Source organism: Coturnix japonica, chromosome 5 (assembly GCF_054131305.1).
Source record: "Coturnix japonica strain WE chromosome 5, WE-NBRP24, whole genome shotgun sequence".
NCBI lineage: Eukaryota > Metazoa > Chordata > Aves > Galliformes > Phasianidae > Coturnix > Coturnix japonica.
Genome location: NC_140667.1, coordinates 15,256,165 through 15,281,579, shown reverse-complemented (window position 1 = coordinate 15,281,579; position 25,415 = coordinate 15,256,165). Strand labels below are relative to the sequence as shown.

The window sequence follows — 25,415 nt, the reverse complement described above, 5'->3', positions numbered from 1 at the left end:
CTTTGGGGCTCTTTTGTTTTACTGTAGTTCCTCCAGTGAAAAAAAGATACGCACACTAAATTACACTTGCTGATAGATTTTATTGTTTCCCATGAATATCATCTATAAGTTCTCAAAATATCAAAGTTGGTTTACTTTCCAGAATTTATTACTTGGCACAGCCATCGACTCCATTATTTTCTCCGTATTTTTAAATGAGTTTTGTAGATAAGTCATTACTTATTTACAGGTAACAGTAGAATGTGGTGTAAAATATGTCCATTGTCCATATAAGAGAAAGTCTTAAGTCATCAGACTTGGTGGGAATTGACTGTAGTAAAAAGGTAAGAAAATGGGAACACAAGTTGAAGAATGAGCTCAAGTGCATACATGTAATGAAGAGCAAGTAAGTATAGACAGTATTGACTGTAAAAAGGAATTAGAGAAAAAATCTGGGATTGAAAGATTGGCTAGAACAGCTGTAGAAAAGAGTCTGAGATATTAAATTGGTAGTAGAAAGAAAGATCTTTTCTTGACTGCATTGTGAAAAGGAAGGATCAGGGGAAAAAAGGTGAGGGTAAGTGTTGGGCATGAAGTGCTGAAAATGCTACCTCATTTTAAAAGGAAAAAATGCCCCTCTGTTTCTGGCAAGTTTTATAACAAGATATTTTCTATTTAAAAAAGTTACAGGTTATTACAAAGTTTGACTTGTGAACTGAAAACTATGAAAACCAGTGCTTAAGCTTTACAATGTGTATATGCTTCTTAGAATAAATATGGTTCCAGGTTAAAGAAAAAGACAGCAGCTAGTTTAGAATTTGGATTTCAGCAGCTTCTCCCAAGAGTTACAGACTGTGGTCTGGGCTGAGCTTTCCAGAGGAGACACACTGAAGTCAGAGATCTGTTTAATTTCATGACATTCTGTGAGACAAAATTTACTATGCTTTTTGTGCTTCAGCATTCCTTAATCTCACAGTCATTGAGATCTCTCATGTCTCACATAGAGACATATCTAAGGATTATGGTATAGGGGAGAGGAAAGATTTTAATGTCATCGTGAGGCTATTAAGTAGAAGTTTCATTTGGCACTGTCAGAGGTCTCCCAGAGGAAGACTAATGTTCACAACTCAACAAGGTTGTTGATCATCAGTTAGAAGAGCCAGTATAATATCTTAGCTTCAGAAAAATATATTAAGGAGGAAGAGTTCTCAGAGCTCCATCTATTTAATCTATCAAATTAAAGGCATAAGTATGGTTGTAGTAATCATTATGTAAGAAATATATATGTAATAATATATGAGAAATATAATTTTCCTATGGAGGACTTCTTAAAGTCTATCACACAAAAATAAATATTAAAAAATAGTTGTGAAGTTTGAAACTGAAAAATGAGACTCAGAGGATAAAATAGTTTTAATATCTGTATCCACAGTTACCAAGGATTGCCATGAATTACGCTTTCCTGGAAGTATCTTAAATCAAGAATAGATATTTCTTCATAAGATATGATTTGCTGAAATGAGTTTTGCCTTTAACTTATTTTGATACTCCTACTTTTTCATTCTTTTCATTCTTGAAGGTAAATGTTACAGGTTCGCTACAATGTTTTTGGCTAGTAATTAATGCTTGGTTTCCTGCCGGACCTAATATGATTTTAACAGTCTTCATATAGAAACAAATAGCTGAAACATTCCCTTTTCCTACTTAGGAATCAAAACACATGTGCACACAGTTATCTGTATTCATTGAAGGTTATGCTAGATGTTTCACAATATTAATTTAAAGTGTATTAAACCTTTGCATATTGTTTACAAATTAGGTTGTATAAAACATCCTGGAAATGACAGTGATTGATGTGAAGTAACATACACACAATTAATGCTGACTGAATTGCTAATTACAGGATTGACATCTCATTTGTGGTGAGATGCTGTAGATCTTTTGCAGAAAGAATTGGCAGTGTTGTCATGTAATTTTTCTGTTTCCTTCAGCTTGTAGTTGGATGCCCTGTTGTTAAAGCTTAACTAAAGATTCAGTCTCACCTTGTAAAAGCTTTATGCAATGTAAGAAAAGCCTCACGTTAAAAATCAAAATAGTCACCTCTACTCAATAATTAAATTTCCCCTGATACTTTCTGCCATCAAAGAGATAAATTGTTCCACAGTGTTGTTTATTTTTACTTGTCTTACTAGTTACAGAAGCTTTCTTACCCACCTTTTTTTCCCTGGCCTGCAGGAAAAGTGAACAGTGCTATTACAGAGATAAATTAGGTAGGAAATGTGGGAATCTGGATTGAAAGAAAAGTGTATTCTATTAAATGAACCTTAGTATCTGAAAAAGATAAATTTCAGAATCTATGATGTGGAGAGCCCCTTAGAAGAGTAGTTACATATAACAAATGTTTGAGTTGACAGAAACAGACTGACCAGCTGTGATCTCACAGCTTCAGAGCATCTGAGCATCTGATGGTCAAGTTAGTCCGGTTCTGTTGACTAGCCATGTGGCACAAAGATCAGTCTGGTTATTCAGCGACTAGAGTAGGATTATTTGTTGCAAACTAAGTATGTTTTGAACAGATTATAAACATATGCGCTATGTCCTGGCATGTGATGATTTAGTGGTGTAAGTAGAGACCCAATCATAAGGAAGCAGGAACATTGAACAGCAGCAGTAGCACTGAGAGTGGAATCAGAAGCTACAGGATGAAAAATGTGAATGCAATGAATGTTCCCAGTACTGCTGAGCTGCCACTATTCGTCAGCCAACTTCATGAATAAGAAGGCCAATGGGTACAAACAGGGGGATATATTCCCAGCAGTCTGAGCAGGCTTTGCCTAAGGCTTTTTCAAGAAAACAGATTCCATTTGTGCAAAGAAAGTGCCTCTTAGCTTACATGATTTCAAAGAGAGCTACTTGCTTACTTTTTGATGCAATTCCACTCTTCATCTGTTAATGTAATTATTTTACAAGAGTGATACATGACCTCTGCTATTTGTCATCTGCAAAGGGGATGAAAAAGGTACTCAGACAAAACAAACAGGGTAGGAGTCTGATGTATGAGGAGACTTGGTAGAAGCACAGAGAAGGCTGAAAGGATGTCCTAAGGCAGAAACATTTAGTTCACCTTCAAACATAGTGTGCACGTAAGACCTCTGCATTCCTCCAAAGCATTCTGCCTGTCTGCCTTGCCTGCGAGGAATAAAATTCAAGCTTTGCTTTAAATCACAAGACCTGCAAAATGAAAGCAATATTGGGTTGTTTTTTCTTTGGTTTTTCTTTCTTTAGTTTTTCTTTCTTTCCTTCTTTCCTTCTTTCCTTCTTTCCTTCTTTCCTTCTTTCCTTCTTTCCTTCTTTCCTTCCTTCCTTCCTTCCTTCCTTCCTTCCTTCCTTCCTTCCTTCCTTCCTTCCTTCCTTCCTTCCTTCCTTCCTTCCTTCCTTCCTTCCTTCCTTCCTTCCTTCCTTCCTTCCTTCCTTCCTTCCTTCCTTCCTTCCTTCCTTCCTTCCTTCCTTCCTTCCTTCCTTCCTTCCTTCCTTCCTTCCTTCCTTCCTTCCTTCCTTCCTTCCTTCCTTCCTTCCTTCCTTCCTTCCTTCCTTCCTTCCTTCCTTCCTTCCTTCCTTCCTTCCTTCCTTCCTTCCTTCCTTCCTTCCTTCCTTCCTTCCTTCCTTCCTTCCTTCCTTCCTTCCTTCCTTCCTTCCTTCCTTCCTTCCTTCCTTCCTTCCTTCCTTCCTTCCTTCCTTCCTTCCTTCCTTCCTTCCTTCCTTCCTTCCTTCCTTCCTTCCTTCCTTCCTTCCTTCCTTCCTTTTTCTTTCTTTTTCTTTCTTTTTTTTTCTTTTCTTTCTTTTCTTTCTTTTCTTTCTTTCTTACTTTTTGTTATTTGTTTTTTTGGAGAACATTAAGTAGAAGCTGCTTAATACTTTGTGTACCTTAACTGAGATATTTGTTTTCAGTGATAAACATACACCACCAAAAAGAATAAAGATATGTCTTGTGGAAGGATATTCTATCTTAGGCCACATCTTCAAGTTATTCCATGTGCTACTGGGTGGGAACAGTGGGGGGCAGAAACTTTGCCTTGCAAGAAATGATTGAAACAGTGAGTAATGTGGTAACAACTTACCACTCTGATTGCCCTGTTAGATTAAAAAACCCATCCCAAATGGAATCATGTTTTCTAAAGGAAACATCTATTATGTCAGCCTTCCGTGCCACAGAGCCTCTCAGGTTCACTGGCAACAGAATGGAAAACAAAACCTTTGCTACTCAGAAGATATTTCATTTGCTGGCAGAAGCTCAAAACTCTGGTTTTGCTGGCAGAAGCTCAAAACTCTGGTTGTTTTTTGTTTTTTGTGTCTTGTTGTTGTTTTTTTTGTTGTTGTTGGGGGTTTTTTTGAGACAGGAAAATAATTTAAGGCATTTTTAAATTTTTAACATCACAAACCTTGAAATAAGAACAGTGTCTAACAATTGTTATCCTTTACTGGTCTTGCTAATCAGATATGATATGACAGGAATGCTAAGTGCCTTCAGCTTAGCAAATGGACCTTTAGTTTCTTCTTCAAAAGTGCTGGCTTTACTCTTTCTGACAGCTAAAATGTGAAAATAGCTAGTAGTTCATATACCACATAATTTAAAAATGTTGTACTTTACCCAAATAGCCAGAATTGCCAGAAGAGAAATGTGCCTTGCATACATCAATTCTTTTACTATCTTTATTAATAGCATAAGAAATGGAAATGCCACATATTCTATGAATTTTGAAAATTACTTGCATAGTTATCTATATGGGGGATTTAAGAATCACAGTAGAAGAAAAACCACAGAAAGAGGCTGTGAAGCGTTTTTGAATAATCTTACACTTTTTCAACTTTATGTCCAGTCTTTCCCAAAATGAAGTCTGGTGGTATACCAAGCTTTTTTTCCTTGGCTTTGAGATCAGAGACAGGAAGGCCAAGTTTTTTTTACTGACTAAAGTAATGGATATTTTTAATTTGATTGATGTGTTCTGGCCTAAGTAGTGTGAAGAGGATCTACTTTCCATACATAAATGTTGCTCAATGTGCAAAAGCCATCCAGGCTTGTCAGGGAATCACAGCTTCTCTAGTTCATGCTTTCACAACAACAGGATGGCTTTCTTTTAATCCCCATAGAGGATAAAAATGTCATAGCAGATTAGCTAATATGACATGCCTAATAATTATTAGAAAACTAGGTCTGTTGTGAGCAATATTTAAGCTAAGCATGGTATGAGTTTGTAGTAAGCACCCAGTGGGCGTTGTCCTGCTGCAAAGAAATTTTCTGTAAGACTAACAGCGATGGATGAATGTGAAAGATATGTTTTAAGTAGAACTGATTGCTTGACTTGGAAAGGAAAATCTTTAAATTCTGTGGAAATCAAATATTTTTTCTTCTGGGTTCAGCAAACATAGTTGAATAAAGATTTCCTTGTAGATGCATTTATTTGGGTGATACAAGGGGCACATCATAACACTTAGTAATACTAAGAAAAAAATCCCACAACTTCACATGGGATAAATAGGTGATTTGCAAACAGTGCATGTGTAAGTGATTGCTCTTCATGCAGTTTTTTTTCAAAACACTTGTATGCACTATACAACTCCTGATAACTTGGCAATCTTTTTGTACTTTAATACTTGCAAATGTGCGGTACAGTTAATATAAACCACATATACAAACCATATATACTGGATACTATTTTCATATACTGATGAGTAAAGATAGTACCCCAACAACATGTAAACTGGAATCATAATGAATAATTTATCTCCATCTTAATCCCGACTCACTAGTTTGAGGAAGCAGGAATCCTAAATCATCCAGTGTAACTGGGGATTTACTGGTACTAGAGGTGCAAACCTTTCAGTGTTACCCTGTCTTTAAGTTGCCTCACAATCATTTATCTTGTGGAGTTAGAAGACCTTATAGAAGTTGTAACTGTTTATATACCTAATTTCTGGCAATGCACAATTCTGGATGCAGAACAATAAAAGGCAATGAGACCGGTTTGTTCACACATTTCACAGAGTACATCTTATGTTCACTCAGAGTTCAACAGCGTATGTGCAGCAAATCTGTGTATAGGGGAATCAGGATGTGATAAAAAATAAGCTTTGTTTGACATTGTAGTGAGTCATAAAACTGCTTCCAATACACACAGTTCTTTACATATTTATTAATAATTATTGTCTGTTGTGGATCAAACTCTTTTGCTTTTTCAAATATAATGCTTAATTTTGGAGAAAGACTATAACCTAGATCATTACCTGCTAAACTGTACCTGTTCACATCCAATAAGGGATCAATATATTTTATGGAATTTAAGAGAAAAATTAATTATTTTAGATATCATTTGTTAAATTGCTCAAATTAAAAAAAAAAGTTTTTTAAATTAACAATGTCAAAATATCATAAAACTATAGAATTACTACAGTTATTATATATTGTTGTAATGGTCACATAAAACTTTAAAAAAGATGTTCCTGATTAGCCTGGAACAAAGGCATATATATCTAATAGCAGGTCTTGGCTGCATCCTTTCTCTCAGAGAATGCATAGAATTTTCAAAACCTTAAAAGTTACAGGACAAGAAAATTACAAAGAGGCCTGCTGTCTACCATCACCAGAACATTGTTCTGTAGGAACAGGAGTTGATGTAGCCAGTATGACGTAGAAGTGATAGGGAAACTGCTCCTATGATATCAGTGGGAGTAAATAAAGCACTAGCTTCCAGCTCCAAACTTTGGTAAGTAAAACAAATTTCCTTCCTGTGACAAAGATGGAGTGTTAAGATGTAGATGCCAATGAAAAATGAACACTTGGGTGAACAGATCTATTCCTGTAAAGAATTTCATTATACAGACTGTGTAGTAGAAGAAAAATGAAAGCCCACTTCATCAAGTGGTATTAAAATATGTATTCATCTAGCTGAGGGTTTGAGATATGGACTTTTTTAATAGTTCTTTCAGTATTTTATCACGTTACCATTGGCTACTTTCATTTGCCGAACAGGTTTATTCTTTATCTGGTTCTCTTTTAACAGCTTTTCATTATATAGCTTTGATCTGGAATAACCAGTCTTACACTGCAAATCATGGGTGTCCAGCCTCTTTGCTTTCCTGGATTGCTCTGTGTGAAGTGGAATCATCTAGGGCTGCAACTATGAACATTGCTCTGAAAGTAATGTCTCCTAATTATTTCCATGGAAAGCAAGTCTGGAGCACATCGTAAAATAGGAGGCATTATTTTTGGATTATACTGTAGTCAATGTCTGCAAGTAACAAAACTGATTGTAATTTGTAATGCTTTTTTTTTTTTTTTTTTTTTTTTTTAAAAAAACATTAAGATGAGAGCAACGAAACCATGAAAGCAGTGGGAGATGTGACCGCGTTTTTGTGCCAGCAATGCATCATCCTGGTTGGAGGGCAGCAGCTGCAATCTGCACTGAGCTCTCACGGTGTTTGTCAGATCGTCCTGTTGGAACCTTATTGTTCCTGTGCTTCAGCTTTGCAAACCGTGGCTCACAAATGCACGCACTGCCCAAAGGTGATGACACAAGTATGGTGCGGCTGGGAGCTGAGGGGTGTCACAACCCATCACTCATTTGCCACCGCGTAGCTCAGCTGTCAGCCCAGGTTCGGTTCGGGTGCAGTTCCGTGCTGCCCAGTAACGGCTGGGCGCGCGGGGAGGAGCTGCTGCCATAATGGAGGGGCAGCAGGGGGCGAGCAGCGCTGTGAGCTGTGCCGAGCATGATGTGAGTGGTACTTATTGACGATCAGTTAAATGCAAGTAGACTTTTAAGGAACAAACCCCACCTCTTGTTTATAAACAGAAGGCTGAGAACACTTAGAGGCTGAAAAAGTGAAGGTAGAAAATATTTCTGTTTTTTTTTCTTTCCTAAAGTGCTAGTTCAGAGATAAAGCAAAATTGCTGTGAGGGCAGAAAAAAATGCTGGCTGCATGTAACAGCAGATACCTTTGCAACTCTGTAAATGGATTTTTGAGAAATGGAGAAACAGAACATACTTTCTCTAATATTTCTCAGTATGATGCCTAGCCAGACCATTATTTATATAGATGTATATACATATTTATTTAAATTTTTAAGAGATATGTTTGAAATAATAGCTAGAAAAGACTGAAAAGTAGAGTTTTTCCTGACAGAAATGCTACTACAACATTGTTTTCAACCTGAAGCAAGCAAAACTCCAAGTATCAGGACTTCATGCTGAACAAAATATTCACAGGGGTGTTAAATTGAAGGTATTGTAATAACCTCCAAACTGAAATGCCTTAATTAATCTCTGAGTTGATGCCTACATGTGGCTGGGCAGGAGCTTCTGTTTCGGGCACTAAGTTTGATTGCTGAAGATGTATTGCTCTCTGAACCATGCTAGGATGCCAGCATGCCCCCAGCGCTGCATGCCTGCAGGCCCAAGAGGTTTCCAGGGATGCAGCTCTGAGATGAGCTCTGCACGAGCGTGCCATTCACTGTTGCTCCTGGAAAGCAGACATACAAGCCCACAGGGCAGGCAGGTGGTACATGGCAAGCTGCAGTGGGAAGAAACAATTCCTGACATCAGGAGGTGTTTTGGCTGGCTCACACCAGGTTGCTGAATGGCCTCCAGCAGGTTGGAGATAATGACTCTGAATTCAAGTATCGCTGCAGTATAGGCAAATAAAACTGTCTATTCTCAGCAAAGCACCAGTTTTGCTTGATAGTCACATTTTTTTCCCCAGTTACAATAGAGTTAATTGTCTTGGCAAGTAAGACTTCCCTGTTGTTATTTGGAATAAAGCTATTCACTTCACAAGGTGATTACTGACATCAAGCAAAACCAGCGATGACAGCTTGAGGTCTTAACATGAGTCACTGGCAGTACCATCGACTTTATAAAAAAGAAAGTTTTATAAGCAGTCACTATTAGGATATAAATGTTACTGAGGAACATTTTCTCTTTTGTCATGGTCTGTTGGTGTTTAGACAAGTGGATGAGGATGTAAGCTGTGGCTGGATGTGGGATGCACAGAGAGGCAAAACCTCCATCAAAGGAACTTCTGCCAATGTGCTTCCTGCTGGTCCGAGGGCAAGATATGGCACCTGCAGGGCTGCCCCCAGTGAGGGCTGAGAGCAAGACAGGGTGGGTTCGTGCATCAAACGTGCTTCCTAAGCCAGTATGTAATGCAGGATTCTGTGTTAAGCATCCATGAACAGTCAGTTTGGGAGTTTGGGAAGTGTGTAGTCTTGTGTGTGTGTGTTAGAGTGGGATACAGGTGTCTGAGTCATGCCATGAAGTACTGTGGGTCTGCGCAATCACTGTGCATAGTATGGGTTTGCGAGACTTTCTGTTAACAAATCTTCCCTTAAAAAAGGTAAAAACAAAACAAAACAAAACAAAAGTTGCTGTGTATTTTATTTTTCAGGATTGTCCCTGGAGATGTCTGTGATAACATGGGGGGGGGGAGGGTTCTTCCGTTTTTAAAGGAGAACAAAATGAGCAACTACTTTTCCTGTAACTGTTATAATATTGTCCCCTAGAGATACTTAAAATGCAGTTTTCATTCTGGAAGAAATATTTAACATGAAATTTAAGATGGAATTTGAATATATTCTTATTCATGGGAGATTTTTAGTTCTATTTACAGCATTAAAGCAGAATGAAGATAGCAGCAACATATTTTGATATATCTGTGCAGGGAAACAGGCTTCCCGTAGGCAAAGGTCTTCCTCTGTAACAGTGAGGGTTTTATGGGTGTTGGGAAAAAGATTGCTGAGGAAAATGAGGTAATAGGGAGTTGGGCTTTTATCTCTTCTACAGAGAAATATGTGCATTTTGTAGCATTTCATGTTGCATTGATTGCTTCCATAGTCTATTTGTTTTCCCAAGGGTGCAGAGTATTCAGCTGTTACCATCTAACTGGTTAATAAGTCACTTCCCATGGTTCTGCTGAATAAAGGAAGATTCATAGATCGAGCCATTTCAATTCACTGCTTTACTATAATGTAAACAACCCAGTATTTATCTGTTACTTTATTTTCACTAGCGTTTAAATGGAGAGTTAGTTCTGGATTATTTTGGCAGCACATCAGAGTGGGAGAAGTGATCTCTTACAACGAGGTAAACACCTTGTCTCCAGCTCAATGGGCAGCATGGCTTTGGGAACAAGGCAGACGGACATTGCAGTGAGGCATCCTAATTGCACATTGAACTGCTGGCTTTGCTCTGGTTTATCTTGCAAGTTTAAAGCGATGCACAGTGCTGTGGATTTTGGGCAAAGACATAAGTGAAGGTACAGATTCCCCTCAAACTGAGAAGGATTTTTCACATGGATAACACGGAAGGATCTCAGAGATAGCATGAGCCTTGCTTTATTTTCTCAGGATTAGTTACTCAGTGATAACTCATTTGCTCATTTTGAAGGAAGATAATTAACAAATTGTGGGGACTTTTAATAAAAAGCAACAGATACTTCATGCAGGCTAATTTTGCAGAACTTTGGGTTGGCTTTTCTTTATTTTGATGCAGTTACATGCAGCAATTCTTGCACAAAGTGACTGTAGTTTCTAATTCTTAAGTTTCCCTAAGGTTATTCTTGACAAATGAATTCTTACTACTGAGCGGAAAGCTTGATATAGTTGTGTGTCTGCACTTTGCCCCTAATGTCAGTGTCAATCTATATGTGCAGATGAGTATGTCTTCACATAAACTGGAATTTGTATAAACTGAAGCAACTAGTCACAAGGGATCGTTCCAAATTTCTCCTTTTTATGATGCTGTAATTTTTTTTCCAAAATGTTTGGTCTCTTCCCTTAAAGAAGAATTTAGCTGCAGAGACATGTGAAGGGGTATGTGCAGTGTTTACTCATTTGGCTGGTACAGTGTGTGCAGAGAACATGCATTGGTTTTTTTTGTCACTAATTGGTCATTCGTTCGGCTCTGACCTTAGAGGAGGCAGAGGTTCATTATGAAAGTACATTCAGGTTTATATATACTTTTGAGAAGAAAGTTGTTTTAATTAGGAGCTCTGGCACCCAAGATACATAGCAAGCTATTAGGACAGGAGCTAGGTATCATGAGTAGAATATGGATTTTTATTGTGCTAGTATTCTCTGGTAGCTACTGATATGCTTGGCTTCACCTCTTGATTAATATGAGGCTTTCTGCCACACAACAAACTTTGTGTGACGGGACAGCAGCACGCCTATGAATAGCTGACGAGAGGTACATTCACCCCTTTGCTTGTGATAAATTTTACAGGTGACCATAGCCTTACTGAGTCACATCATTGATACCATGCTGAATCTAAATAATTCAGTTAACCCTTAATTTCACTTTCACTCTGGTTCTTCCTGGTTTACACCACATAGTACTGAATATTTTGAAGAAAAATGGACATCTATTGTGTTATCTGACTGGGAACTGAAGTTTTCTGTCTTAAAAAACTGATGATTCCCTGAGGCAATGAGCCATTTTAGTTCTTGGTAATCTCTCTTTGTAATGAGTTGTTGTTTTGTTTTTTTTCTTTATTGTCATGCAGCATTTTGTGCAGATCCTATTCATTGTTTTCTTCATATGATCGATTTAGTTAAGATGTTTGTTATTGACTGTGACTGTACCTGTTTCAGAGCAAATAACTAATGTCTGTGTTACTTTGGTTTTATCTCAGCAGTGCAGGAGGAAACAAATCAAAAGAAAGATGTGGTTTCCTGTTAGTCACCCACCAGTCTTAGGTTCAGCTTGTGAATTTTGTACAATCTTGAATTTCTTTTAATTCATCTCTTAGGGGAACCTGTTGTTTCCACAAAAAGTATTGCTCTTTTGCAAAGTGAGTTTACTGGTGTTTCATTTTCATATTCATAAACTGGTCTTTTGTAACCATGATTCTGTGACTTTTTTGGGAGGCAAAATAAATGGTAACAGTCTAGGTGATAGCAAAGCAGTCAAAATTGAACTATTCTGACTCTTCTCTTGTTTGTTAATTTGCTTCTATTTTTACTCTGAAGGAGGCGGCTGCTGATGGGAGCTTGTGCTGAGGCATCAGATGTGACTCTTCCTTTCAGAAAGGAATTTGACAGTTGCAGCTGTGCAGTCTTGTCTCTGCAGTGTGTCACAGGACCTGATAGGAGAGGTAAGGAAGAATTGGTACTGATGTTATACAGTATGAACAAACTGCTCACGCATTTTAATGTTACCAGAGCCTGCAGTGCTCTGCAGCCGTATGCTTATTCTGCTTGTAGAAAAAAATGCTGTATTATATAAAGCCCATCTTCTATTAGTAATTATAATTGCGGTCTTCGTTGAACTTAAGAGCAGCCTGTTGGTGAAACACCCATTTCCCGACTGGAGAAGTTACACCAGTCCCAGTTTGTAGCTATAGACTGATGCCTTCACAGACGAGCTGCCCCTAGCACTTCCATGGCAGCTTTTGTTTAGTATTCATCAGATAAATGGTTAATGTGAGAATCTCAGTTACCTTGCTGCTGATGCATGTCTTATTTATGTGTCAAAAATATGAAGTTAAAATTTGTCTTCTGAGGATTACAGCTGACTCCTTTAGCTGAGGGAAAGAATTGCAATACCCCATACCATTGCACTGTGTACTGATTGTCTCAGGTACATTGCACTGTATTGCTGCCTTACTATAACAGCTTTTAACAGTTAAAAATGATTCTTTTCGTTCACTATTCAGAAAAAAAATTGAAATATCTTCCTCTTTAGCAAAAGGAGCCTACACAGGTGTAAAACACAACACACACCTTTTGTAGAGTTGTGATATTTATGCACTAGATGCCTTAATGTGCATATTGTTGGGCAAGTACTCATTCTATTCATCTATTCTATCATCATTCTATTCATACATATTCTATTCATGTCATCTATTACCTTAAATTGAGATTCTTATTTTACTTTTTATGGCAAACCATTTATGAACTTATACAATATGTTTCTAATCAGCAGTGCTTCAGATGATACTTCAGTTCAGTGGTAAGAGCTTGCTTTGGCTCAAACAATATTTCCCCAAAGCATGTATTAATGCATCTACTTACTCAAAGTCACTGTCACACTAAGAAGCATAATTACAGACTGCATGGAGACTCTTGATAAGAAAATGGGAAAAAATGTATCGGTAAGATCAAAGAAGCACCTGAAGTTAATTATAAATTAGTACTGAAGTACAGCTATCAGCATACTTTATTACTGTGGAACTAAAAAATAAAGATTTAAAAATCCCACAAGATCTTGCATGTTGGTTAGTTTTACACCAAAGTCCTTTTGTTGTGTTCATTTACACCTATAATAACTGAAAAATGAATTTTTTTCCAAGCTGAAAGAAAGGTGGCTGAGATACCATGTGTCAAAGATTTTTACTGTGTGGTTAGAGAAACCACATCAAAATAACATGTACAATTGGTGTATAAAACTGAATTGTACAGTTCAACTTATCTGCTACTAGTATAATGTTTTTCTTTCTATGCTGAGATCATGAGTGTACATAAACCCTTATTATCAAGTTATTATCAAATAGGCCAACAGTTGGCACTTGCTGCCTGTTGATGCAATATTTTCCCTAATTTAATTTGGATGTCTCATGGATTAATCAGGATTGATGGTAATGGGGGTTGTAGGGAAACCATTAGGACACAGTTTGAGCTGGTGATTGAGCACCTGGTGAAGGGGTGTGCCTGGCCCCCAGGGAAGCACAGGCACATTGTGTAAGCTGTAAGTGTTGTTTTTTTTTCATTTATTTTCATTTTTAAATAGGAGAGATTAATTCCTTATTCATAAAGGATGCTGTTATGTTCAAAGACCCAGTAGAAAGTTGAATAAATCCAAGAATTCTACTTTAAGATTGTCAAGAAATGTAGGTGTTTACTTGAAAACTTTTTATCCCCTACTCTAAGCTTTTTATATATTTTCTGTTTAAGAAGTGTGGTTTTTATGCTTGTGTTGATTACTCAAAGGAAGTAACTCAGTGAGTGAATTTAGCATATTTTATTGCTTCTCAATCTGTAAGCAGGTTGTAATTCATGCCAGCTAAAAAAAAATTGATGAAATAAAAAGTTGGGTTTTTTTAACCTGTTCTCTACTGCAGCTTGTCCAGTAGAAATTATGTATTTTTCTTTGTCTCATGTGTATGACACAGTTGGAAAACAGTTTCTTTTAGCAACTTTTTTTTTTTTTAATGTTTTTGAAGGTATTTTCTATAACTGTTCTCTGTAGGCTAAATGAGGCTGGTGTATTTTTTCCCATAGAATGTGATCTGTATATGTTCATGTTTCTTGAAGAATTCTGTTTTATCCCAAAAGTGCAATACTTAAAAAGAAATACTAAAGAGTAAACTTTGGTCTGAAATGACTGCAAAATGGGAGGAATTCTGGAGGAATTATTTATTTATTTATTTATTTATTTTTTGGAGGGGGTTTGGGCTGAAGTTAAGAAAAATTGTAAGCCACGTAAGTTTTGATGTGGAAGGAGAAATTAATTCTGTAGTTGCAAGTCTGTGGCAAAACTGAAGGCCACATTCCTTATTTACTCTCAAATCCAGTTGTAAAATTGGCTATTACGTTATTACAGTAATAATATAGGATTGCTATAAATAAATATAAAGTATTGGCTTAGAGACACAGCAATGTGCATGCACACAAATATGAACGAGTTATTTTGAAAGGAAGTTTTAAACAAGTGCAAAAAACAAAGAACAACAAAAGAAGATACTTTCAGTGGGATCCTAACAATTAATTAACTAGGATTGTCTGTTTGCTTCCTATATCAGCAAATGCTAGGTTTTTCTGATATATTTAAATGTAATAATAAGAGGAAATAAATGTCAAGGGAATCTGTAGCATCTCTGCTTAGGGATTATTCCCAAGATTCTGGTAAATGTTATTTGCTGCTTCTTCAGAGATTTATCCTTTCTTGTTGGTATTATTGCGTATCTGAAGCAAGTAATTAATTTTATAACAGATGTGATTGTTTTTGCTTTTAATACTCAATAGTTCATTGAGTATGCAAAAAAAAAGTCTGTTCTCATACACAGCAGTAGGAGAAGTGAATCAAGAATGTGATTATTTTTCAGTAATTTTTTTTATCTTGTTTGTTATTTTTTCATCAGCCCTTTATTACTGAAATGCAGTAAGACTTGCTTATTAGCATGGAAAGTTCAGCTGCGGAAGCACTACAGCATCACCCAGAATATCCTGACAGAAGGGGAGAAGCCCTTGGCCAGTGAGACAGCAAGATGCAATTTACTGCTGGAACATCTGCAAGAGGTTTGTAAATTTCAATATAAGCATTGCTTTTAAAGTACCGAACAGTGTTCCTGCATATTATTGACAGAAAGTTACTTCAAATGCATGTGCACAGAGTGCAACCTGAAGCACAGCATGCTATAGGAGATGATTAGATAGTCTAACAAATGCTCCTTTCTAGAGGAATACATCGAACTGTTGAATCATTAAGACTGGAAAATACCTCTAAGGTTATTTAGTCCAACCATCCACCTACCACCAATGTTGCCCACTAAGCCACATCCCCACTTGCCACAGCTATTCATTTATTGAATGCCTCCAAGAACAGTGACTCCACCACCTTCCTGAGCAGCCTGTTCCAGTGTCTCACTACTTTTTCTGAAACTAAACCTGATGGATTCATATCTTAATAACAACTGAGCAATGTGTATAATATTCTAATCACTTAGAATCATAGAATCCTTAGGTTTTGTGTGATCAATGTCCTACCAGAATGACTGGGATGCGAATCTCTTAATAATACTTGAGAGAGTTTTTTGCTGTTGTTCTTGTTCGTTATTAAATTTCTGGCAAATACTTGGCCATCTGGAAGAAATGAAGGCTAAATTCATGAGTATTTAAAGTAGAAAATGTATTGATGTCTGTCTTTCCATCCCAGACTTGTGTGGAAAGATGTAAATGAATTTGATTTTGTATCAACTGATTCACAATAGATACTCAAATTTGTGTACTTCCATATTTCAAAACTAAGCAAAAAAACATCCCAGGGAAGAGTCTTCTCAATATGACTCTTTTAGTATCAACATTTTTATATCTCTGGGCTATATCTACGTCAGTGTTTGCTTGCTCCGGTTTTAGTCTGCATCTGTAAGTGCTTTACAGTTATCTCAGCAACAGAGGTGTGAAAATCAAACATATAAAGAAGCTACTAAAATACAATTGCTAGGCCATAAAATGTTCTGATCATGGCATAAACCAAAGGTAATGTATCAGTCTGTTGCTAGCTACTCCTTCAATCCTATCTGATCTTAAGTCATATAAAATTTGTCTCTACAAATGTTTATTGGAGGGATTATTTTAATCAGACCCTTATTCGTGCTGCACTGCCTACCCAGTGATGACCTTGATTGAATGACAGATGCCTTGACTACATTTCAATGTGCTGCAAATCTGTGTTTAGTTTCCACTTCTGTAATTAATCTTGGTGTTTGATAGTGTTTTTTTAGTTGTTGTTAAATTATATATAATGATTTTGGTGGCTTTTATCTTTTTTTTTTTTGTTTAGCTTTTGAAATCTCTATTAACTTACTAGATGTAGAAAGTTTTAATGTAGCTGAACTGAGAGACTTAGACAGGGCTTCTAATGTATCACACTTGAAATATAAATATATACATCTTTAATCTCCTTCCAAGGATCAATGATAAATGTACAGTGAGGTGACTGTTTAGAATTTTTATGATAATCTTGTTCACTCTTCAGTTCAGGTGGGTTTTTTTTTTTTATATTTCAGAAATAGTTTATGTTCTAATAAGTCTTTAACCTTAGAATTCCAGAATTTAAATACAAATAATTTGTAAGTAATGTGGTGTATTTGGTTATGCTTATATTAGGTAGATACATGTTGAAGTCCTAGTAATTAGCTTTTATAAGTACAATACTATGTATGTCCTGTGAAAAGCCTCTTGTGAAGTATCTAATAATTCATATGGATCCTTAATGGTAGGAATCCAGTCTGATCTCCAGTTGCCAAATGCCATATAACTACAGTATCTGCTCTCAGAATGAGCTGCTGAACTGTTTTCTGATAATTCAATGTATCCCTTGCAATTAGACAGCTCAATTTACTTCTCCTTTTGTTATACTGTATGTGTGCTGAAAGCTGATGAGGAACAATCAATAGTACTTTCCTTAGCATAAATGCTTGTGAGATAATTGCTCTTGAATCTTAAAAAATGTGGGGTGTTTTTTTCTTTTCCTTTTGAAAATGCAGTCTACAATAGAGTGGGGGTTTAAAAGAGGGAAACTGGTGTTTGCGTATGATGTTGTTCTGGTAAGAAGGTTTGGTATCATTCAAGGTATGGTCAGGATGCAGTAAGCTCTTCTTAGAAACAGCTGACTTGTGTGAATTATAAACTCAAAAGCATTCTTCCAAAGGGGTTAACATTTTTTTCACACGCACACTGACAAAGAGATTATTTACTATAGATAAAAGGCTGCAGTATGACTGCAGAACTGCCCAGTGTTTATCACTTACATTTGATTTTACCATGACACCTAAATGCCCTCAAATCGGAGCCTCCTGTTACATTTTAATATGTCTCTAAGCCTAGATTTTTTGAGTATGTTAGGATGGTATGGGCATTGGATCATGACACTTGGAAGTATTTCACATCTGTAAGAGGCTAATAGGACAAATTAAGCTTGCCTTGTATTGCTGTTGTTCATTCAACCTTTAATGCTAAGTACAGTTTCTTAGAAATTACCTTTTGGAGTGTGTTTACAGCTGGTAGCAAAATATGCTTTGAATTTCCAAAGTTTACCTAAAATGATTTAAATTAACTAATGTAAACTGGATTCAGTTAGCATATAAAATGATGGTCATGGTATGGTTGAAGTTTGTTCACAAAATGTGACTCATCTCAGCTTTCCTGATCCAACACAGGAACAGAGTGTAGATGGAAATACACACTAATTCCCACTCTCAGCATACAAATATTACTGCCATTAGCAAGAATAAATCTCTGAATAGGTTTTAAATACTCCAGAAAGCAAAAGCTATATACTGTAATTGGCTACTTTGGACTATTAGTGTATGCTCATCCTAAGCTAATGACACTTGTCTGCCAGTACAAAGTCAATTAACTAACTCTGAAGATACAAAAAAATAGTTGCTTCAAAATAGATATGCAGAAGACAAAACTTAGTGCAGTTTCTTTTGGAAATGATTTGAGCTCATAAATGTCTCACCAGTAAAATTCACTTGCATGTGAATTTTACTGGTGAGACATCTGAGAAGCAGAAGAAAAAGCAACACTTAAAATAATAATAATAAATATAGATATGCTCAGTGTCATGAGGATAATGCATTAGGAAAATAGATGGACAGGTTTTGGTCCCCCCCCTCTTTTTCAAAAAACAAAATAAAATAAAAAAATCTTAAAAGCTTCAAAATGGAACTGGATAATTACTATTGGATCATCATAAGAAAATATTTAAAAGATGAAATAATAGCTGATAATACCATTTCTTTCTTATGTTGAGAGCTTTAGGAAGTATTAATGTGTTGAATTAGGTTGATATGTGAAGACCTTTATGTGTTGGCCTTTCATGGAATTGCAGTATTGTGGTGAATCAAAGCTGCCATTTTGAGCTCAATGTTGAACTTCCCTTGCTGCAGTTGTAGTTCAAGTCATTTCAGTCTTGTTCTACTTGCTCAGAAGTGATTTGTTTGTCTGAATCATACATCCTTGCAATTTAAATATTGTAAGGAGTTTTCTTCCCTTGTACTGCCGAAATCTTGTTCTTCCTCTCCTCTATTAAGTGAATTAAATCAAGTAATCAAATAAATCGAGCAAATATTTACTTATATCAAGTAAATCAAAGTAACATTTGAATGAACAAATGTCTCCTTCATAAGCTTATGCCAAAGCTGGATTTTGAAGTTCCTGATCTCTGAAAGATTCCCACATTTTGATCTATAAGGCTGACATTTTCATCCATTCCGGGGGTTATGGAGGATTGAAACGTGCAGGAAAATATAAAGACTTTGTTACAAAGTAAAAAATGTAAAAAAAATAAAAAAATCTTAGGCCTGTTTGTAAGGCTTAGAGTTGTGAAGTGAAATTATACATCATTTGAGCATTTTAGAAACCTGGGGTAATTAGAACAAATACCTAATAAATGAGGGCTTTGGCTAGGGTGCATCTGTAATTTTCAAGAATATGACCAGAGCATGAGTGACAGAAGCTCCAGCTGCCAGTCACTTTTATTATCTTATTTCATATTTTCTGAAGAGTGTCAGGTTACAGACTATCAGTATCTGACCTCCTTTTCCATTTTTAAGACTGATGCGGAAATGAGTCTTAAAGCATGGGAATGATAACTCAGTTGCTTAATGTCAGGGTGGCATAAGGTGATGTTAACTTAAACTTCTTGTTAAGGCATATGAAAACATTTTTTTTTAACTTCTATGTTCCTCTGTTAAAATTTTTGGAAGTGAGCATAGTAGGAGACAGGAGGAAAGATGGGAGAGAGATGCATGCCTTTAAAAATGTGTGCAAGGCAAGTAGGGTGTAGATTTTTTTTTTTTTCCTCTGGAAATCAAGAGAGGAGAATGAAACCACACCACTTATTGAAGGCAATTGCCCTGGTGGCAAATTGGTACTTCACTTATACTGGTGTGTGCATCTGTGCTGAAGGCAAGTGTCTGATCTATGCAGAATTCGAAGTGCTGGAGACGTTCAGCTGGCTTGCAACTTACTTCCTAAACCCTGGCTGAGACTCTTGTGAATGTGCTTTTGCATGCATACTGATCTGGATTGAGAGACAATGTTATGGATAAAAGACTTTGCTCTACTTTATTTCTATCCCCTGCTTGAAACACTGTGGCACTGGGGGCTTGTGCTATAGTCATTGCTGGAATTTCAATTACTCTGTTTTTCAGCTTTTGGTCAGGTTATTTTGCACCGAATGGAGCAAGGTGGTGTGGGACTGAGGACGATGTCTGCAGATAGCGAAGCTGTAAAACAGTGCTGAAATCTGGCAGGTGTGGATTGGTTGGTTTTTTTTTTGTTTTTTTGTTTTTTTTTTCCTAAGAAACCTATGCCTTCAGTTAAGCTTTACAGCCAAAAACTGGTATTTGCTAGCTGTTCAGTTTTGTTCATGCTCTACAGATGTTTCATACTCTTGATTTGTTTATTGCTTATTTGTGTGTTACTTTAACTGTAAATGCTCTTGATAAATCAAGTGGTTTGGCAGTTAAAGCTTATCTATGAGAGACATTTTCACAAGCAAGTATCTACAGCAGTCCTTATAGTCTGAAGTATAAAACAAACAAACAAAAAAACCAACATATATAGATTTATTCTGCCCCTCTGTGACACCAGTTTAACATTAAAATCCTGTGTCTTGGGAAATAAAGAACTAATATCTACAAAGCTGATAATGGTATACACCTCAAAGCTATTGCAGTTTTGACAAGGGACAGCAAAGTCACTAAACAAGAAATTGTTTACTTCTCTATCTTTTTATCCATTTGTTCGATTAGTATCTGTGCAGGAATGAAACTAAGGGACCTTCACTTCCACTTCTGCTTTTAAGAACTCTTCTCATACCTGAAAACAAACTGCATTTATGGTGACATTTATTGTAGCCTGTTACAATATTTTAAGTAGTTTTGCTTGCTTTCTTTACTCTGAAAACAGTTATTTTAGCATGTGCTTATTTGTTACACATTTAAAAAGTGAAGTCTGATAGTGAAGAAGAATCAGGTAATGGCATCAGTTCACGAGCACAAGACAAGTAACTTCATGTTTTTTTATTAAGATTTAAGTTCATCCATAAAACTTCAAAAGTTATGCATACCACGCATGTGTGTCCGCTACTTTGCTGCTCCCCTTTCTGGTCTCCCAGTCACATGCTTGTTGCGTCTTTAATCACGTAGATGTTTTGCCTTACTGAAGATGCAAAATCCCAGGAAGGAGTTATCAGGAAACAACTTAAAATGGGCAGTAATTACAGTATAACTTAAAAGCCACACTCATTTTCAACTTTTTTCTTACCTGAGAATTTTCCAGAAGGAGGTCAGTATCCAGGTTTTTGTAATCTATGTTGATGTTGTGACATTCAAGTTCACTCAGTTATAAAGTCCTATTAGTTTATCGGTGGAAGCCTGCTTGGTAAGGCAATGCTAATGTTATTGTAGAGGAAAAAAATAGTTTGGAATGAGTTTTGCTGCAGTTAGCAGTCCAGTTTTCTGATCCTCCCTCAAACTACTGCATTCACTTTTGTGAGTAAAGAACTATCTCAGTGTTGCAATGTTCATCAGCCATCTTTTTAGTAAGTGTGAGACACATACAGCATATATCTGCTCTTTCCAAATTATCTTTAAATGGTTGTATCTTATGTGTTGTATTCTGGGTTCCTAGAGGAGATATTTTTATTGCAGAAACAGGGAATGCAAAATGGTGTGAGGCATTATTCTGAAGAGAAGCTGCTTGAATTCAGGCTGGAGAGCTGTATCTTCTCCACATATTCCTGCCTAAAGGTGTGAAATCCTAAAGGACAACTAGAACAACTCGGTCTTTTCTTTCTTCCCAGTAAGACAGAGGTCAGAAGAACTGCAGTACTAATTTTTCTGCCCTTGCCATACAGGTTGTACAGGCTTTTTACGTTTTTTTTGTTTGTTTGTTTGTTTGTTTGTTTCCCCCCCACATTAAAAGAAATGTGAAGTAGGAGGCTCTCTGACATTGTCTTGTTTTTTGTTTTGTTTTTTTTTATACATTTCTTATGAGTATCTGTGCTACCTTGTCATCAAATCTGGCCTGTTTCAGCCTAGTTCTGTGACTAATGGAGCAGAGGGACACATGGACCCATGCTCTAGGAAAGGAGGAGGAATTAAACAGTAACAAGCTAATGAGAAAATCCTAATTTACTAAACATGATAGTGGAATTTGAGGGAACACAATATACTGTAATGTAGTTGGAATTGAAGCAAATAAATCAGATCTCTTAGAGAGAGAGGGAGAACATCCAGACTGAAGGCCTTACTTCAATGCTGTAGGTGAGGCAGCTAGTGCACCCAGCAGAGACAAGCAGAAAAAGACAATCCCATGACTCGCATGCAATTTTATCTTTCACTTGAGTGGAAAATGGAACCATGAAGTCTTCTGGAAGCTATAGTTCATCCTTCTCTTCTGGGACTAAGTACCCAGAGCTATCAACGATCCACAGAACTGCAGCATTAACTCTTTAAGTCCCAGTGCATTATGTGATGTTATAATGTGGAATACAAATAATAAAAATCATAAAAATATGGCACACCTTAAAGGAGATGCTTTTGAAAAAAACTTTGCTTTCAAAAACAAGCCTTTTCCATCTGTAATTTGAGACCAGATAAGCTCGGGCAGAACAGTCAATAATTCATGAGGTGATACTTTCTTGAAGGGATCAAGTCTATTTCTAATTATCAGTGAAGGAGGTGAAGGTTTTGTAATGAATTTTGAGTTCTGAGTGTTTCTGTTCAAAACTGGATTAATAAAATCACCTTGAAGGAGAGCAGTCTGTGATTTTTCAAGCCCCTCTACACAATGGTCATTTGTTAGGAAGAGTGGTAACAAGTTTTATACAGAGTAGTTCTCGAGGCTTAAATTTCTACAGTTCATTGAAGAGTTCATTTTTCAGAAATGACCATTTTTTTCCAGCTCCATCATACTGAAAGATGGGATAGAGCTGTGATTCATACCATACAGTGCTGAGGATCTATAATGGCAAAATCAAGCCCTCCTAAGAGTATTTTAATTTAGTCATCCAAAATAATAAATTATTGCTTCAAAGGACTGCTGCCTTAGCAGTTGTTATTTGGTCAATCAGTTTTTCAGCACTTATGTGCTCAAATATTTAATATCCCAGCACAAGTCCTAGAGCTGCTCCCAGCGTTTTCTTTTTGCATAGTTGAAAGAGAGGATGGAAGTCTATTTTGAACCAGGAGCACCAGAAAGTCACACGAATGAAGATAACTGACTACTAGATTGCGTTTTAACAAACTTTATTGCAGGCATCCAGTCACTTTCCACATAGTTCTGGGAACTTCCATGATGTCAGTGATTTTAGCTATAGCAGGTTCCTTTTGGTATTGCATCTTCATCTTCATTTGTAACAACGTTTTCAAACTTTCATTTACTGATTCTAAGTACAGAATCACAATAGAAAACTGCAACGTGTTTGAAGTACAATTGCATGAAATAGCAGGAAGAACTCCTAACAAATGACACTATCTGCTACCATATTACAGAGGTCACATTGAGCTTATAGCAGTATCTTACTAGATAAAATGTTATAGGGCCTGAATCTGTAGGCTTTCTGTAGATCAGTATGATTTTTCAAGGAACTTCATAATATCTGAGAGCTATCTTTGAATTGCTTGTAGGCTTATATCACTGCAGAAACACACTTTTTGTAACATAGAGGGACCTCAGTGGAATATGACGTGAAATAGAATCTCATTCCTTATTTAAAGTGTCTAAACTCTTAAATACATCCATATGCACAGTAATAAGTAATGTATGCCACATGAAAGATTTCTTCAGATGAATTTGTGTCAGCGTTATACAAAGTTCTGAAACATTAATGAGATCTGAACACCACAGCATCTCTATCTGATGTTAGCATCCTAGTAATAGCATTTGCTTTAAAAATTAATTACAATTGTTATTATTATTATTTTTAAATTAAACAGTTTGTTTCAAGTCAGCCTGTAGGAATAATATTGTACCTGTTTTTCTTGCATATCATTTTTACACAGTAATAAAACATGGGACAGAATTAACTAGTACTTGTATATTGTTAATATGGTGGTTTGTGCTACAGCTAAAGAAAGGAAATTGCAGTTATGCTGTATTGCTCCATGCTTTGTTCCCTTCAAGAGTGTTCATTTTCCTTCTTGAAATCTATCCAAATAGATACAAAAAGGAACTAGGTGGGTGAAGTCCTGAATGTACTTACACAGAATTATCAGTAAGATATAGGGCTATCAGAGAGATAACATTTTTCACATATATCAAACCTCAGACCTTACATTACTCAAAGTTAGCATCAGTCTTAAAGGGAGATATGAACAGTGCCTTTGAAGCCTAGGAGCTGAAATCTGTACAGCTTATTGGTAAAAACAAGGCAGCAACAGAAGCATTTGTGTTATGGCCCATTAAAACCTACTGATGCCTTTCTGTGCTTTTTTGTTTGTTTGTTTGTTTGTTTTGTTTTGTTTCATTAGCCTGTCAAATCGTCCCTTTCTGTTTCAAGTGCTACTTGTATTTTTATTTTCTGGATTAACCCTAAGTTATTCGGGTAATTCCATCAGGTAGTAACACCATTTCCACCACAATAAAAGCTCATTGATGTGAAAAGGATCAGTTCATCCCTGCTGTGTTTTTCCTCCTTTCTTGCTCATTCTTCACTTTATGCACCTCCTACTTTCCTTGTGTTTTCTTTGGGGTTCCAAGATACATTCCTGTACATGTACTGCTCAGGTTTGATGATGTGGCTTTATTAATCGCATAGGGAGAAAAGCAGCAGATGGGAAGGAAAAAAAAAAAAGAATTTAGTTGATACAAAGAGAGATGGTGGAAGCACATAAATGTGGATGTTACAGATGCCAATGAAGGTACTGTGAGAGGATGCCTGGAAACATTCTGTACCCTCTTGACCCTTCAGACTTTAGGAATTATGTCAGTTCACAAGAAACATTTGGAATAGAAGATTCTGACTCTATTCTTTTTTTTCCTAGGACAGATATACTATTCTGAATTGAAATAGAAATGTCTTGGAATAAAAGTACAGGATTTAGGATATAATGTAGAGTTGGAATGATACAAGTGTATAGTTGTAATTACAGAGTAAATGGATAGCCAGAGGGTATCTAAGAAAAGACTTGACAGTGCTGAGGCTTTCAGTCGAGATGGATGCTCACCACTAAAATTTCATGAAGGAGTGATCTCCAGAAAGAGATCCTATCTTAGTGGTGGTCAGCCCTTGAATGGGATCTAGGAGAGGTGAGAATTACCTTCACCTGTGCTCCTGCAGCTGACTCATCACTTGCCTCAGATGGTTTATCAGAGGTTCAGGCTGTGATCTACCGTTTCCCTTACATATCCTCTTAAGGTTCTTAATAGGGTGTAGAAAAATACCAGAATATTAGAATACTATCTTCTGAGTTAGATTTCCAATTAAAATGTAAATAATGTCATAAATTCTTGATGGTAGAATTTTCCTATGCTTCCAACCTCAAGAGATATAACTCCTGAACTCCTTGTACTCAATGAATCTATATTCCGTAAATACATATCATGGATGACAGACCCTAACTATTTGTTCATTTGTAGGCACTGCATGAATTGTGTATGCAGTTCAGACAAGAATCCTGTCTATGTTGTGAATAGATTTCTAAAAAGCCTT

At 36.5% G+C, this 25,415-nt stretch overlaps 1 long non-coding RNA gene across 1 annotated transcript in view; it reads left to right on the top strand.

Moving 5' to 3' along the window:
- The window catches only part of LOC107314610 (uncharacterized), an 88,439-nt gene that overhangs the window by 684 nt on the left and 62,340 nt on the right, over positions 1–25,415 (top strand). Inside the window, exons 2-3 of the long non-coding RNA XR_014946438.1 lie at positions 11,999–12,123; positions 15,109–15,265. This is a non-coding gene — a long non-coding RNA (uncharacterized LOC107314610). The remainder of the gene's footprint in view (positions 1–11,998; positions 12,124–15,108; positions 15,266–25,415) is intronic.